Source organism: Mustelus asterias, unplaced genomic scaffold (assembly GCF_964213995.1).
Source record: "Mustelus asterias unplaced genomic scaffold, sMusAst1.hap1.1 HAP1_SCAFFOLD_98, whole genome shotgun sequence".
NCBI lineage: Eukaryota > Metazoa > Chordata > Chondrichthyes > Carcharhiniformes > Triakidae > Mustelus > Mustelus asterias.
Window position 1 is genome coordinate 114,001 of NW_027590146.1, and position 13,627 is coordinate 127,627.

Genomic DNA, 13,627 nt, shown 5'->3' on the forward strand with positions numbered 1-13,627 from the left:
CTGATCTCACTGACTCCATCCTCCCCGGGTTACACACTGTCTGATCTCACTGACTCCATCCTCCCCGGGTTACACACTGTCTGATCTCACTGACTCCACCCTCCCCGGGTTACACACTGTCTGATCTCACTGACTCCACCCTCCCCGGGTTACACACTGTCTGATCTCACTGACTCCATCCTCCCCGGGTTACACACTGTCCGATCTCACTGACTCCATCCTCCCCGGGTTACACACTGTCCGATCTCACTGACTCCATCCTCCCCGGGTTACACACTGTCTGATCTCACTGACTCCATCCTCCCCGGGTTACACACTGTCTGATCTCACTGACTCCATCCTCCCCGGGTTACACACTGTCTGATCTCACTGACTCCATCCTCCCCGGGTTACACACTGTCTGATCTCACTGACTCCACCCTCCCCGGGTTACACACTGTCTGATCTCACTGACTCCACCCTCCCCGGGTTACACACTGTCTGATCTCACTGACTCCATCCTCCCCGGGTTACACACTGTCCGATCTCACTGACTCCATCCTCCCCGGGTTACACACTGTCCGATCTCACTGACTCCATCCTCCCCGGGTTACACACTGTCCGATCTCACTGACTCCATCCTCCCCGGGTTACACACTGTCTGATCTCACTGACTCCATCCTCCCCGGGTTACACACTGTCTGATCTCATTGACTCCATCCTCCCCGGGTTACACACTGTCTGATCTCACTGACTCCATCCTCCCCGGGTTACACACTGTCTGATCTCACTGACTCCATCCTCCCCGGGTTACACACTGTCTGATCTCACTGACTCCACCCTCCCCGGGTTACACACTGTCTGATCTCACTGACTCCATCCTCCCCGGGTTACACACTGTCTGATCTCACTGACTCCATCCTCCCCGGGTTACACACTGTCTGATCTCACTGACCCCATCCTCCTCGGGTTACACACTGTCTGATCTCACTGACTCCATCCTCCCCGGGTTACACACTGTCTGATCTCACTGACTCCATCCTCCCCGGGTTACACACTGTCTGATCTCACTGACTCCACCCTCCCCGGGTTACACACTGTCTGATCTCACTGACTCCATCCTCCCCGGGTTACACACTGTCTGATCTCACTGACTCCATCCTCCCCGGGTTACACACTGTCTGATCTCACTGACTCCATCCTCCCCGGGTTACACACTGTCTGATGTTTTACTACTTTCCCCATTTTTCTGTCCCGGGTCTGTTCACATTTTGGGTGAAAAGTGGAAATTGGCTATTTGCTCTCCGAGCTGAGGATAGATGTGCAGAAACAGCGTGTGTTTGAAAAGTGTAACAGTAACAGGAGGTATACTCAGTGTTATAATGCTGTGCCTATTCAGACTAGAATCACCCAGAAACACTCAGTTTTGATGCTGTCTGTATTCAGACCAGAATCTGCACGGTGGCACACTGGTTAGCACTGCTGCCTCACAGCGCCAGGGACCAGAGTTCAATTCCCAGCTTGGGTCACTGTCTGTGTGCGGTTTGCACATTCTCCCCGTGTCCACGTGGGTTTACTCCGGGCGCTCCGGTTTCCTCCCACAATCCAAAGATGTGCGGGTGAGGTGCATTGGCCATGCTAAATTGCCCCTTAGTGTCAGAGGGACTGGCTGGGATAAATGCATGGGGTTGTGGGGATAGGGCCCGGGTGGGATAGTGGTCAGTGCAGACTCGATGGGCCAAATGGCCTCCTTCTGCACTGTAGGATTCTATGATTCTATAAGCACCCAAACATACTCTGTTATAATGCTCTCTGTATTCAGAACACAATCACCCAGATATTCTTTTAATCCCCATTCTCCTGCCTTTTCCACATAACCCCTGATCCCCTTATTAATCAAGAACCTATCTATCTCTGTGTTAAAGACACTCAATGACCCGGCCTCCACAACTTTATGTGGCAAAGACTTCCACAGATTCACCATTCTCCGGCAAAATAAATTCCTCCTTATCTCTGTTTTAAACGATCCGCCCTTTAGCCTGATATTGTGCCCTCTGGTTCTAGTTTTTTCCTACTAGTGGCAATATGTTCTCCACGTCCACTCTATCCAGGCCTCGCAGTATCCTGTAAGTTTCAATAAGATCCCTCCTTCATCTTTTTGAATTCCAACGAATAAGGACCCAGAGTCCTAAACCGTTCCTCATACGACAAGCTCTTCATTCCGGGGATCATTCTTGTGAACCTCCTCTGGACCCTTTCCAAGGCCAGCACATCCTTCCTTAGAAACGGGGCCCAAAACTGCTCACAATGCGCCAAATGGGGTCTGTCCAGAGCCGTATAGAGCCTCAGAAGTACATCCCTGCTCTTGTATTCTAGCCGTCTCTACATGAATGCTAACATTGCATTTGCCTTCCTAACTGCCGACTGGACCTGCCCGTTAACCTTAAGAGAATCTTGAACAATGACTCCCAAGTCCCTTTGTGTTTCTGATTTCCTAAACATTTTCCCATTTAGAAAATAGTCTATGCCTCCATTCCTCCTTCCAAAGTGCATAACCTCACACTTTTCCACATTATATTCCATCTGCCACTTCTTTGCCCACTCTCCTAACCTGTCCAAGTCCTTCTGCAGCCCACTGCTTCCTCAATATTACCTGTCCCTCTACAGATCTTTGTACCATCTGAAACTTAGCAACAGTGCCTTCAGTTCCTTCCTCCAATCTTGTTCTTGAATCTTGCCTTCTGGATTTTACAGACAAGTAAGAAATGAGTTTTACAGTGAGCAATAAACTCTAACAACTGCCGACTGCCTCTCTCTGGATCTGAAATACCGTGGGAATGATATACACCATTAGCAAGTTAACAAAATGAGGGACTTGGTATAAAATGATCAGTGATTTATCAAACAATTCAGTAAACAGATAATGTTTAATTCGCACCCAATTCTCAAATAGAGAAGGGTGTGGTGAGGGATTGTACTGATCAGGCTGAAGGTCGTGTTTATGACTCTGGTGTGCAATTGATCTTTACCCAGGGTGTGTGCAGTAAACGGTTGAATTCCCTGCACGAATTTATCCAGGCTCTCTGGAAACAGGATCGGGAGCGGCTGCTCAAGGTAAGAACCAGAACATTCTGACCATATATAGATAATCTCAGCCATCTGGACTTTTGGCGCAGTAATTCCATAGATTCATAACTTAGAACGCCGGAGTTGGCCAGTGTGTCTGTCTTCGCTCTCTGTCAGAACAATCCAACCAGTCCCTCTATCCAGTGTGTCTGTCTTCGCTCTCTGTCAGAACAATCCAACCAGTCCCTCTATCCAGTGTGTCTGTCTTCACTCTCTGTCAGAACAATCCAACCAGTCCCTCTATCCAGTGTGTCTGTCTTCGCTCTCTGTCAGAACAATCCAACCAGTCCCTCTATCCAGTGTGTCTGTCTTCGCTCTCTGTCAGAACAATCCAACCAGTCCCTCTATCCAGTGTTTCTGTCTGTAGCACCTCATCCTGTCGTTCAATGGTTTTTCGTTTCCGTTTGAACTCGATAAAAATGCTTCTCAATCCTCCCATCAATGGTAACTGTTACTCTGCAGTTAATATTAATTTGTCCATTGTTTGCAACATCATGTGAAACCTTGTCTCAACCCCTCTTCTACATTAATGGTACAACTGTGTTCTTCCGTGCCTGGTATGATTTGTTCATTTTCTTCTCCATCCTCTGTGAAGCTGTTACACCTTCTGAAGGTGTTCTTTATGGGCGGCACGGTAGCACAGTGGTTAGCACTGCTGCTTCACAGCTCCAGGGACCTGGGTTCGATTCCCGGCTCGGGTCACTGTCTGTGTGGAGTTTGCACATTCTCCTCGTGTCTGCGTGGGTTTCCTCCGGGTGCTCCGGTTTCCTCCCACAGTCCAAAGATGTGCGGGTTAGGTTGATTGGCCATGCCAAAAAATTGCCCCTTAGTGACCTGGGATGCGTAGATTAGAGGGATTAGCGGGTAAAATATGTAGGGATATGGGGGTAGGGCCTGGGTGGGATTGTGGTCGGTGCAGACTCGATGGGCCGAATGGCCTCTTTCTGTACTGTAGGGTTTCTATGATTTCTCTCAAGTGCATATCCTTTGTTCGAGGCCATGCTGCTGCTTAAAACTGAACCAATGTTTCATAACGTTTCATCATAACCTCCTGAGCCGAAGCAAGTCAGCTCGGGCCTGAAGGGTGAGGGCGGGGGCGTCATAACTGTGAGGTACCCCAAATATGTCCCTATGACTGGCCAGAGTTCCTTTACTCAGGGTTGCACGGCAGTGCCATTCCCTCTGGTGGATCTGTTCTCCGATGTGACGGACATTGAGTGATTCCATTCCAAGAAATGAAACAAACACACAGAGCCAATTACCAAGTATTGAGGCTAATTAGTTGCTTTCTTTCTGAACACAGCTAAGGCCGAAAATAAAAAGAAAATCACAGATAACCAACTAGAGACCACCTCTAGAACATTCTCCTCATTACTCTACTGTTCCTATGACGGAAAATGCACAAGTTCGGGGCAGTAAAATATGATAGAAGCCAGGCTACCGAGATTAATGGATCAACAACACAAATAGATTACATTTACTCGGATAGAAGTGTGGCAAAATAGAGTGTGACAATCTAGCGATTGGAAGCAAAGATATTTCAACGGGAGAGCTCATTGTTTCCTATCCTCTGGTGTCTGAACCAATAAACCAACAATGCTGTTTGAACTTTGCTCTCTTTGACAAGTTTATAGTCCAATAATAAAGACGTTACACGGGAGGTATTAAAATGAGAAAAACATCACAACCAATAACTGTAGGATATTTCTCTGTGGGTATGAAAGAGCGGAGGGAAATTTAATCACTATCAACAGACACAAAATATTAATACCTCTGTCAAAATTGATCATTGGTTAATCAGAATAATTCAATGCAAATGATACCGTGTTTAATTCAGATCCAGTTCTAAATAAAAGTACAGTGTGTTAAGGGTTTGTGCTGATCAGGCTGAAGGTCCTGTTTCTGACTGTGAAATGTAATTGATCTTTACCCAGGGTGTGTTCAATAAATCGCTGAAACAACTTATCAGGAGTCTCCAGAGCAACAATCAAGAACCACAGCACAAGGTAAGAACCGAGAATACACAAACAAAACATTGCAGAGCTTTAATCAAGAAAACAGGAACCTTTGTGGCATTTTACAGAGTGGTTCAATAGATTTATTGAATAGTTAAAAGCACTGAAGAAGGTCAACAATCTGTGCTGGACAGTGCAAGGCCAATCCTCCTAGTCCAACTATCCCGCCTTCCATAACGCTCTGTTTCCTTCAAATCGAGATGTTTTCTTTGGAAAATATCTGAAATCAGATACAAAGATTCTCAATTTTTCTGGCAAATGTTAGTTTCTCTGTACTTTGCCTAACTGTTCAGAACTTTAAACATCTCTTGAAACATTTCTCATTCTCTGTCTCCATGTTGTTGTACCTAACCATGTAAATGAAGATCCCCATCTCTAGTACCATTTTCATCACCATTGTCTTCACCTCTCTGAACCAGGTATGTCCTCTCTTAAGTGTGAGCCCCAATATTTAACACATTATTCCTGCTTCAAGCTGAATGTTTTCAGTTATCTTCATTCAGTTTTGGCTCATACCTTCCGGGCTCCGAGACATCCTAACTGGGAATATTCAAACACGGTGCTGCGGGACAGCGCTGGCCATGCCACAGAGTTCCCCAGGTAATATTTGTGTGACGATTGCCCGGGAAATTCAATCTTCCAATGAGCCATCGAGCTGCCATGGGAACCATCAGATACTGTGATGCAAATCACAAACTTCCATTGGTTCAGACTGTCTGACAATAATTGTCATTTGGAGGAGGTTATAATAATTAAAACCACTTCAAACTTCGAAGTAACTATAGTACTGAGATATCTGTCGGCAACCTGATCATTATCCCATCCACAGACCACCCACCAGTCGTGAATAAACCCCCAGTCTGCTAACCAGCCCCGTTGATCACATAGGGAACCTCGACTGCCCTGATGAACAACTTACGGCCACTATCTGACTACCCACCGGCAACACACGGCACCATGTGTTACCACCATGATGCTCGATGGTATTCCACAGCTGACCTCTACACCTCTTGCCTTCCCCCTCCATCCTTTCTGGCCAATCCCATCAGTTGCCTTGCCCCTGTGTCGACCACCCCGCCTCCAACATTCCACGGGATGCCACGGATAGCCACCTGATCCGCAGAGCACTTCTGACTGTGTCCTCCGTGTGACCTCCACCAGTCTCCGCCTGCTTACCCGGAGGCTCCAAAGGGAGTTCTTACGTGCCCACGAGTAACCTCCTCCCCCATTTCCTCACGACTACAAACTTAATTACCCCCCGGTCAACTCCCCACCGACGAAGTGCCAGTGAGCACAATTCACCACTGACCACCATCTCCACTGTTCATTCCGACCATCTGAATTTCCCACTGCAGACCAACCCTCATTGACCACTCTCCAAACACCGGAATGCCCCACTGACTACCCGACTGACAATCCGACTGAGTGCTGCCAAGCAATGAAGCCATTGGAAATCTAACACACCAGAACCACCTTATTCACCATCTGACAACAGCACACCTGGACACCTTCCAAGCAAGCCTTCCACTGACCATCCCCGTGACCGCCCATCCACAAGCCACTCACCTGACCGCACAAAGATCTAACATTTCCCACGGGCCCCACCCTGTACCCCATCCCCATTCGCACCACGTGACCTGTCTAATAACCTCTCGGTGATGCGAGAGAAAAGGATTTCTCTCCACCACAAGATTAGCCCCTCCATCCAGGATAAGGCAACCCGCTCCCCAGTTGATGGATAAATCTACGGCCTCACCTACAGCTCAGTGGACGGAACTACAACCACTCGACCTCCCAGCGAATTCCAGACCATCTTCCAATCAGCGGCCAACAACCCACTGACTATTCTGAGAATGATTTTCCAATCCTCAATAGATATTTTTTGGCGGTGGTGGGGGGAGGGGGGAGGTGTTAACGGAGGGCTGCAGAAATGCAAACCTATTTCCATTGTTTTAAAAAAAATGATGGAAATGCCAAACAATGGTAGGCCAGTTAGCCTTATTCTGGTCGTGGTCAAATCAGAAGAATCAATGCTCAGAGATCGGATTAACTCTCATGTAGAAAGGCATTGCCTTGTCGGAATGGTAAACATGGACGTTTTAAAGGAGGGTCTTGCCTCACAAGAGGTTGAGGGGAGACATCATCGAAGTTTACAAGATTATGAGAGGCATGGAGAGAGTGGATAGTCAGAAGCTTTTTCCCAGGGTGGAAGAGTCAATTAGAGGGCATAAGTTTGAGGTGCGAGGGGCAAGGTTTAAAGGCGATGTACGAGGCACAATTTTTCCGGAGAGAATAGTGGGTGCCTGGAACTCGTTGCCGGGGTAGGTAGTGGAAGCGAATATGGTAGTGACTTTTAAGGGGCGTCTTGACAAGTACATGAATTGGATGGGAATAGAGGGGTATGTTCCCCGGAAGTGTAGAGAGTTTTAGTTAAGTTGGGCAGCATGGTCGGTGCAGGTTTGAAGTGCCGAAGGGCCTGTTCCTGTGCTGTAATTTTCTTTGTTCTTTTGTTCTTTGTATAGCATATGAAAGTAACGAAAAAATGATGGAATTTGTAAATCACTGGTGGGGCCACAATGGAGTATTGTGTGCAGTTTTTGTCACCATATTACAGGAAGGACGTAATTGCTTTGGAGAGTGTGCAGAGAAGGTTTATAAGAATGCTTCCAGGACTAGAAAACTGTTGCTATGAGGAGAGATTCGATAGATTGTGGTTATTTACCTTGGAACAAAGAAGCCTGTGGTATGACTTGATAGAAGTGTACAAAATAATGAGGGAAGGACATGGATTGGATGGGATATAACAATTTTCCTTGGCAGAGAATTCTAGAACCAGGGGATATAGATTCAAGATAAGTGACCCAATGTCTAGACGGGACATGAGGAAAATCGGTTTTACGCAGAGAATATCTGGAGTTTGCTGCCTGACTTGGTGGTGAAGGCAGAAACCCTAAAGTCTTTTAAGAAGTACCTGTATCTGCATCTTAAATTCGAAAGAGCACCTGGGTGTCCTCAGCAGGCATGAACAATATGGGCTGTAACTTTTCTATGGTTCTACCCTAATATATCAAACTACTATCTAACTATTCCCTCCGCCTACATCCCTCATTGACTTCCTCAGTACAACACCCACCAATGGTCAACGAAAACCTGACGGCACGGTAGCACAGTGATTAGCACTGCTGCTTCACAGCTCCAGGAACCTGGGTTCGATTCCCTGCTCGGGTCACTGTCTGTGTGGAGTTTGCACATTCTCCTCGTGTCTGCGTGGGTTTCCTCCGGGTGCTCCGGTTTCCTCCCACAGTCCAAAGATATGCGGGTTAGGTTGATTGGCCATGCTAAAATTGCCCCTCAGTGCCCTGAGATGCGCAGGTTAGAGAGATTTAGCGGGTAAAATATGTAGGGATATGGGGGTAGGGCCTGGGTGGGATTATGGTCGGTGCAGACTCGATGGGCCGAATGGCCTCTTTCTGCACTGTAGGGTTTCTATGATTCTATGATTTCAACGATTCTTCCCACTGTCTTCCCCAAATGACCACCCTATGGTTTAGCACCTGACCAGCACACCCTCTCACAAGTGCCACTGCCGCCTCCCCATTATTACTTGACATTCCAACTGACCACCACCACTGGGAATTGCACACTGAGTTCCCAACAATGCCGAAATGCAGGGACGACCTCCCAAGTAACACTCCCCTATCCACACAACCGATTAAATCATCCACGACCAATGACTACCCTGATTCTCCCCTTGCCCAGCCAGAACAACCTACCACTGAGCTGTGAAGAAGGCCTATAGTGTGTTAGCTTTTATTAACAGGGGGTTGGAGTTTAAGAGCCGTGGGGTTATGCTGCAACTGTACAGGACCTTGGTGAGATCACATTTTGAATATTGTGTGCAGTTCTGGTCACCTCACTATAAGAAGGATGTGGAAGCGCTGGAAAGAGTGCAGAGGAGATTTACCAGGATGCTGCCTGGTTTGGAGGGTAGGTCTTATGAGGAAAGGTTGAGGGAGCTAGGAATGTTCTCTCTGGAGCAGAGGAGGCTGAGGGGAGACTTAATAGAGGTTTATAAAATGATGAAGGGGAAGATAGAGTGAACGTTCAAAGACTATTTCCTCGGGTGGATGGAGCTATTACAAGGGGGCATAACTATGGGGTTCATGGTGGGAGATATAGGAAGGCTATCAGAGGTAGGTTCTTTACGCAGAGAGTGGTTGGGGTGTGGAATGGACTGCCTGCAGTGATAGTGGAGTCAGACACTTTCGGAACATTTAAGTGGTTATTGGATAGGCACATGGAGCACACCAGGATGATAGGGAGTGGGATAGCTTGATCTTGGTTTCAGATCGGCACAACATCGTGGGCCGAAGGGCCTGTTCTGTGCTGTACTGTTCTATGTTCTATGTTCTATCATGCCACTTACCCATGCCGACCTTCTTACCCTGCACCCCCCACAACCGAAACTCGCCCTCCCCCCCAACCCCCGCAAACACCACAATCATTCTCCATGGCCTCCTCAAGTGGCTGAACCTGTAAACGTAGTTGCTCTTTGACAGCAAGTGGCTGACACATAGTCTCTTGAATCCGCTGCACTGAAATGTTCTGCCCAGCCCGTGTTGGAATTTCTAATCAGAAAAGAGCGAGCAGACTTCAAGGTAAAAACAAAGGGCGGGCTGACAATCTGACTCAGATTCCCACTCGGTGAAAGTTGTTGTCTGTAGTTTCAGATATATTGCCGGATTGAAGTCACAGCCCATATCCTTTGGGGTACTCACTATTTTTAAAAAATGAATCACTTGCAGAAAGTACAGGCCTCTGTGATGTGGGAATCCTAAGGTTAAGGCCGTTATCGATCCAGATCATGTTACTTAACATCTTGTTAGTTCACAGTGTTGACACCTCACTTTGACAATATGAATGGTGCTTCTCCTCGCATGCCCTCCTGAACACTTTGTTGTTCTGGGTTTGATCTCCGAGCTTGGTGGTAACATCAGAGTGGGGGACGTGATGGGCTATGACGTTACAGGACATTGGTTCATAAAGTTCTTTAGTTGATGATGGACAACAACACCCAATCGATGTCCAATCTTGAGATTATAGATCTCTTCAAAACCGGCCTTACTTACTGGGCTGGCTGTGCCACACATGACGATGGAGGCTGTCGTCAATGTGTAGACGAGTCTTGATTTCCACAAGGACCGAGTGATGGTCTCTCCTCCAAATACTATCATGGTCAAATATATCTGAAACTGGTAGATCAGTGAGAAAGTTGTGAAGTAGGTATTTCCCTCTTTGGCTAGAGAGGGGGCTATATTGGACCTAGTACTGGGGAATGAGCCCGGTCAGGTCCTCAAGGTTTCGGTAGGGGAACATGTGGCAAATAGTGACCACAATTCTGTTAGCTTTAGGACAGTGATGGAAAAGGATGAGTGGTGTCCCAAGGGTAAGGTGTTGGATTGGGGGAAGGCTAACTTTAGTGGGATGAGGCAGAAATTGGCAGCTGTTGATTGAGAGAGGCTGTTTGAGGGTAAATCCACATCTGGCATGTGGGAGTCTTTTAAGGAACAGCTGTTAGGGCTACAGGACAGGCATGTGCCTGTAAAAAAGAAGGAAAGGAAGGGTAGGATTCGAGAACCGTGGATAACCAGGGAAATTGAGGGACTGGTCAAAAAGAAAAGAGAAGCGTACGATAGGTCCAGGCAGCTAAAAACGGAGGGAGCTCTGGAGGAGTACAAAGAAAGTAGGAAAGAACTCAAACGAGGAATTAGAAGGGCAAAAAGGGGACACGAAATGTCCTTGGCAGACAGGATTAAGGAGAATCCCAAGGCATTTTATTCATATGTTAGGAACAAAAGCGTTGTCAGGGAAAAAATCGGACCTCTCAGGGACAAAAGTGGGGAATTATGCTTAGAGCCCAAAGAAGTAGGGGAGACCCTAAATGAATACTTTGCGTCGGTATTCACAAAGGAGAGGGATGTGTTGACTGGGAGTGTCTCGGAGGGGAATGTTGAATCGTTAGAGAAAATCTCCATTACAAGGGAGGGAGTGTTAGGTGTTTTAGAGAATATAAAGACTGACAAATCCCCAGGGCCTGATGGAATCTATCCAAGGCTGCTCAGGGAGACAAGAGATGAAATCGCTGGGCCTCGGACATAAATCTTTGTCGCGTCGCTGGACACAGGTGAGGTCCCAGAGGATTGGAGGATAGCTAATGCGGTCCCGTTATTTAAGAAGGGAAGGAAGGATAGCCCTGGTAATTATAGGCCGGTGAGCTTGACGTCCGTGGTAGGGAAGTTGTTGGAGAGGATTCTTAGAGATAGGATGTATGTGCATTTAGAAAGGAATGAACTCATTAACGATAGTCAGCATGGCTTTGTGAGAGGGAGGTCATGCCTCGCTAACCTGGTGGAGTTTTCTGAAGAAGTGATTAGAATGGTTGACGAGGGAAGGGCCGTGGATGTCGTCTATATGGACTTTAGTAAAGCGTTTGACAAAGTCCCTCATGGTAGGTTGGTGCAAAAGGTTGGATCTCATGGCATAAAGGGGGAGGTGGCTAGATGGGTGGAGAACTGGCTTGGTCAAAGAAGAAAGAGGGTGGTAGTGGAAAGGTCTTTTTCCGGCTGGAGGCCTGTGACTAGTGGTGTTCCGCAGGGCTCTGTATTGGGACCTTTGCAGTTTGTGATTTATATAAACGATCTGGAAGAAGGTGTAACTGGGGTGATCAGCAAGTTTGCGGACGACACGAAATTGGCTGGACTTGCAGATAGTGAGGAACATTGTCAGAGGCGACAGAAGGATATAGATAGGCTGGCAATTTGGGCAAAGAAATGGCAGATGGAGTTCAATCGAGATAAATGCGAAGTGATGCATTTTGGTAGAACCAATGTAGGGGGAAGCTATAGGATAAATGGCAGAACCATAAAGGGTGTAGATACGCAGAGGGACCTGGGTGTGCAAGTCCACAGATCCTCGAAGGTGATGTCAGAGGTGGAGAAGGTGGTGAAGAAGGCATATGGCATGCTTGCCTTTATAGGACGGGGCATAGAGTATAAAAGTTGGGGTCTGATGTTGCAGATGTATAGAACGTTGGTTCGGCCGCATTTGGAATACTGCATCCAGTTCTGGTCGCCACACTACCAGAAGGACGTGGAGGCTTTGGAGAGAGTGCAGAGGAGGTTTACCAGGATGTTGCCTGGTATGGAGCGGCTTAGTTATGAGGAGAGATTGGGTAAACTGGGGTTGTTCTCACTGGAAAGACAGAGGACGAGGGGAGACCTAATAGAGGCGTATAAAATTATGAAAGGCATAGATAGGGTGAACGGTGGGAAGCTTTTTCCCAGGTCGGTGGTGACGTTCACGAGGGGTCATAGGTTCAAGGTGACGGGGGGGATGTTTAACACGGATATCAGAAGGACGTATTTTACACAGAGGGTGGTGGGGGCCTGGAATGCGCTGCCGGGCAAGGTGGTGGAGGCGGACACACTGGGAACGTTTAAGACTTATCTAGATAGCCACATGAACAGAGTGGGAATGGAGGGATACAAAATAATGGTCGTGTTGGGACCAAGGAGTGGTGCGGGCTTCGAAGGCCGAAGGGCCTGTACCTGTGCTGTATTGTTCCTTGTTCTTTGTCCGCTTGTGCAAAACAAGACTATCATTTACTTCAGGATGACAGTGAATGGAACATTTGGGTTTGTCGGTATAAATCTACAGAAGGATGGAGTCAGCGAGATCAGTGTGTTTCCCGAGGAGGGTGCCGTTAGTGAAATAGGACAGTGTGTATCCCGGGGAGGATGGAGTCAGTGAGATCAGACAGTGTGTAACCCGGGGAGGATGGAGTCAGTGAGATCAGACAGTGTGTATCCCGGGGAGGATGGAGTCAGTGAGATCAGACAGTGTGTAACCTGGGGAGGATGGAGTCAGTGAGATCAGACAGTGTGTAACCTGGGGAGGATGGAGTCAGTGAGATCAGACAGTGTGTAACCCGGGGAGGATGGAGTCAGTGAGATCAGACAGTGTGTAACCCGGGGAGGATGGAGTCAGTGAGATCAGACAGTGTGTAACCCGGGGAGGATGGAGTCAGTGAGATCAGACAGTGTGTAACCCGGGGAGGATGGAGTCAGTGAGATCAGACAGTGTGTAACCCGGGGAGGATGGAGTCAGTGAGATCAGACAGTGTGTAACCCGGGGGGGATGGAGTCAGTGAGATCAGACAGTGTGTAACCCGGGGAGGATGGAGTCAGTGAGATCAGACAGTGTGTAACCCGGGGAGGATGGAGTCAGTGAGATCAGACAGTGTGTAACCCGGGGAGGATGGAGTCAGTGAGATCAGACAGTGTGTAACCCGGGGAGGATGGAGTCAGTGAGATCAGACAGTGTGTAACCCGGGGAGGATGGAGTCAGTGAGATCAGACAGTGTGTAACCCGGGGAGGATGGAGTCAGTGAGATCAGACAGTGTGTAACCCGGGGAGGATGGAGTCAGTGAGATCAGACAGTGTGTAAC

The 13,627-nt window shown here is 47.9% G+C and overlaps 1 protein-coding gene across 1 annotated transcript in view; it reads left to right on the forward strand.

Annotated features, from left to right (window-relative positions):
* Positions 1 to 13,627, forward strand: part of LOC144484295 (NACHT, LRR and PYD domains-containing protein 3-like) — a 138,833-nt gene that overhangs the window by 55,634 nt on the left and 69,572 nt on the right. The window contains exons 11-12 of the mRNA XM_078202824.1: positions 3,013 to 3,093; positions 5,040 to 5,111. The gene's annotated coding sequence lies outside the window, so the exon portion shown is untranslated. The remainder of the gene's footprint in view (positions 1 to 3,012; positions 3,094 to 5,039; positions 5,112 to 13,627) is intronic.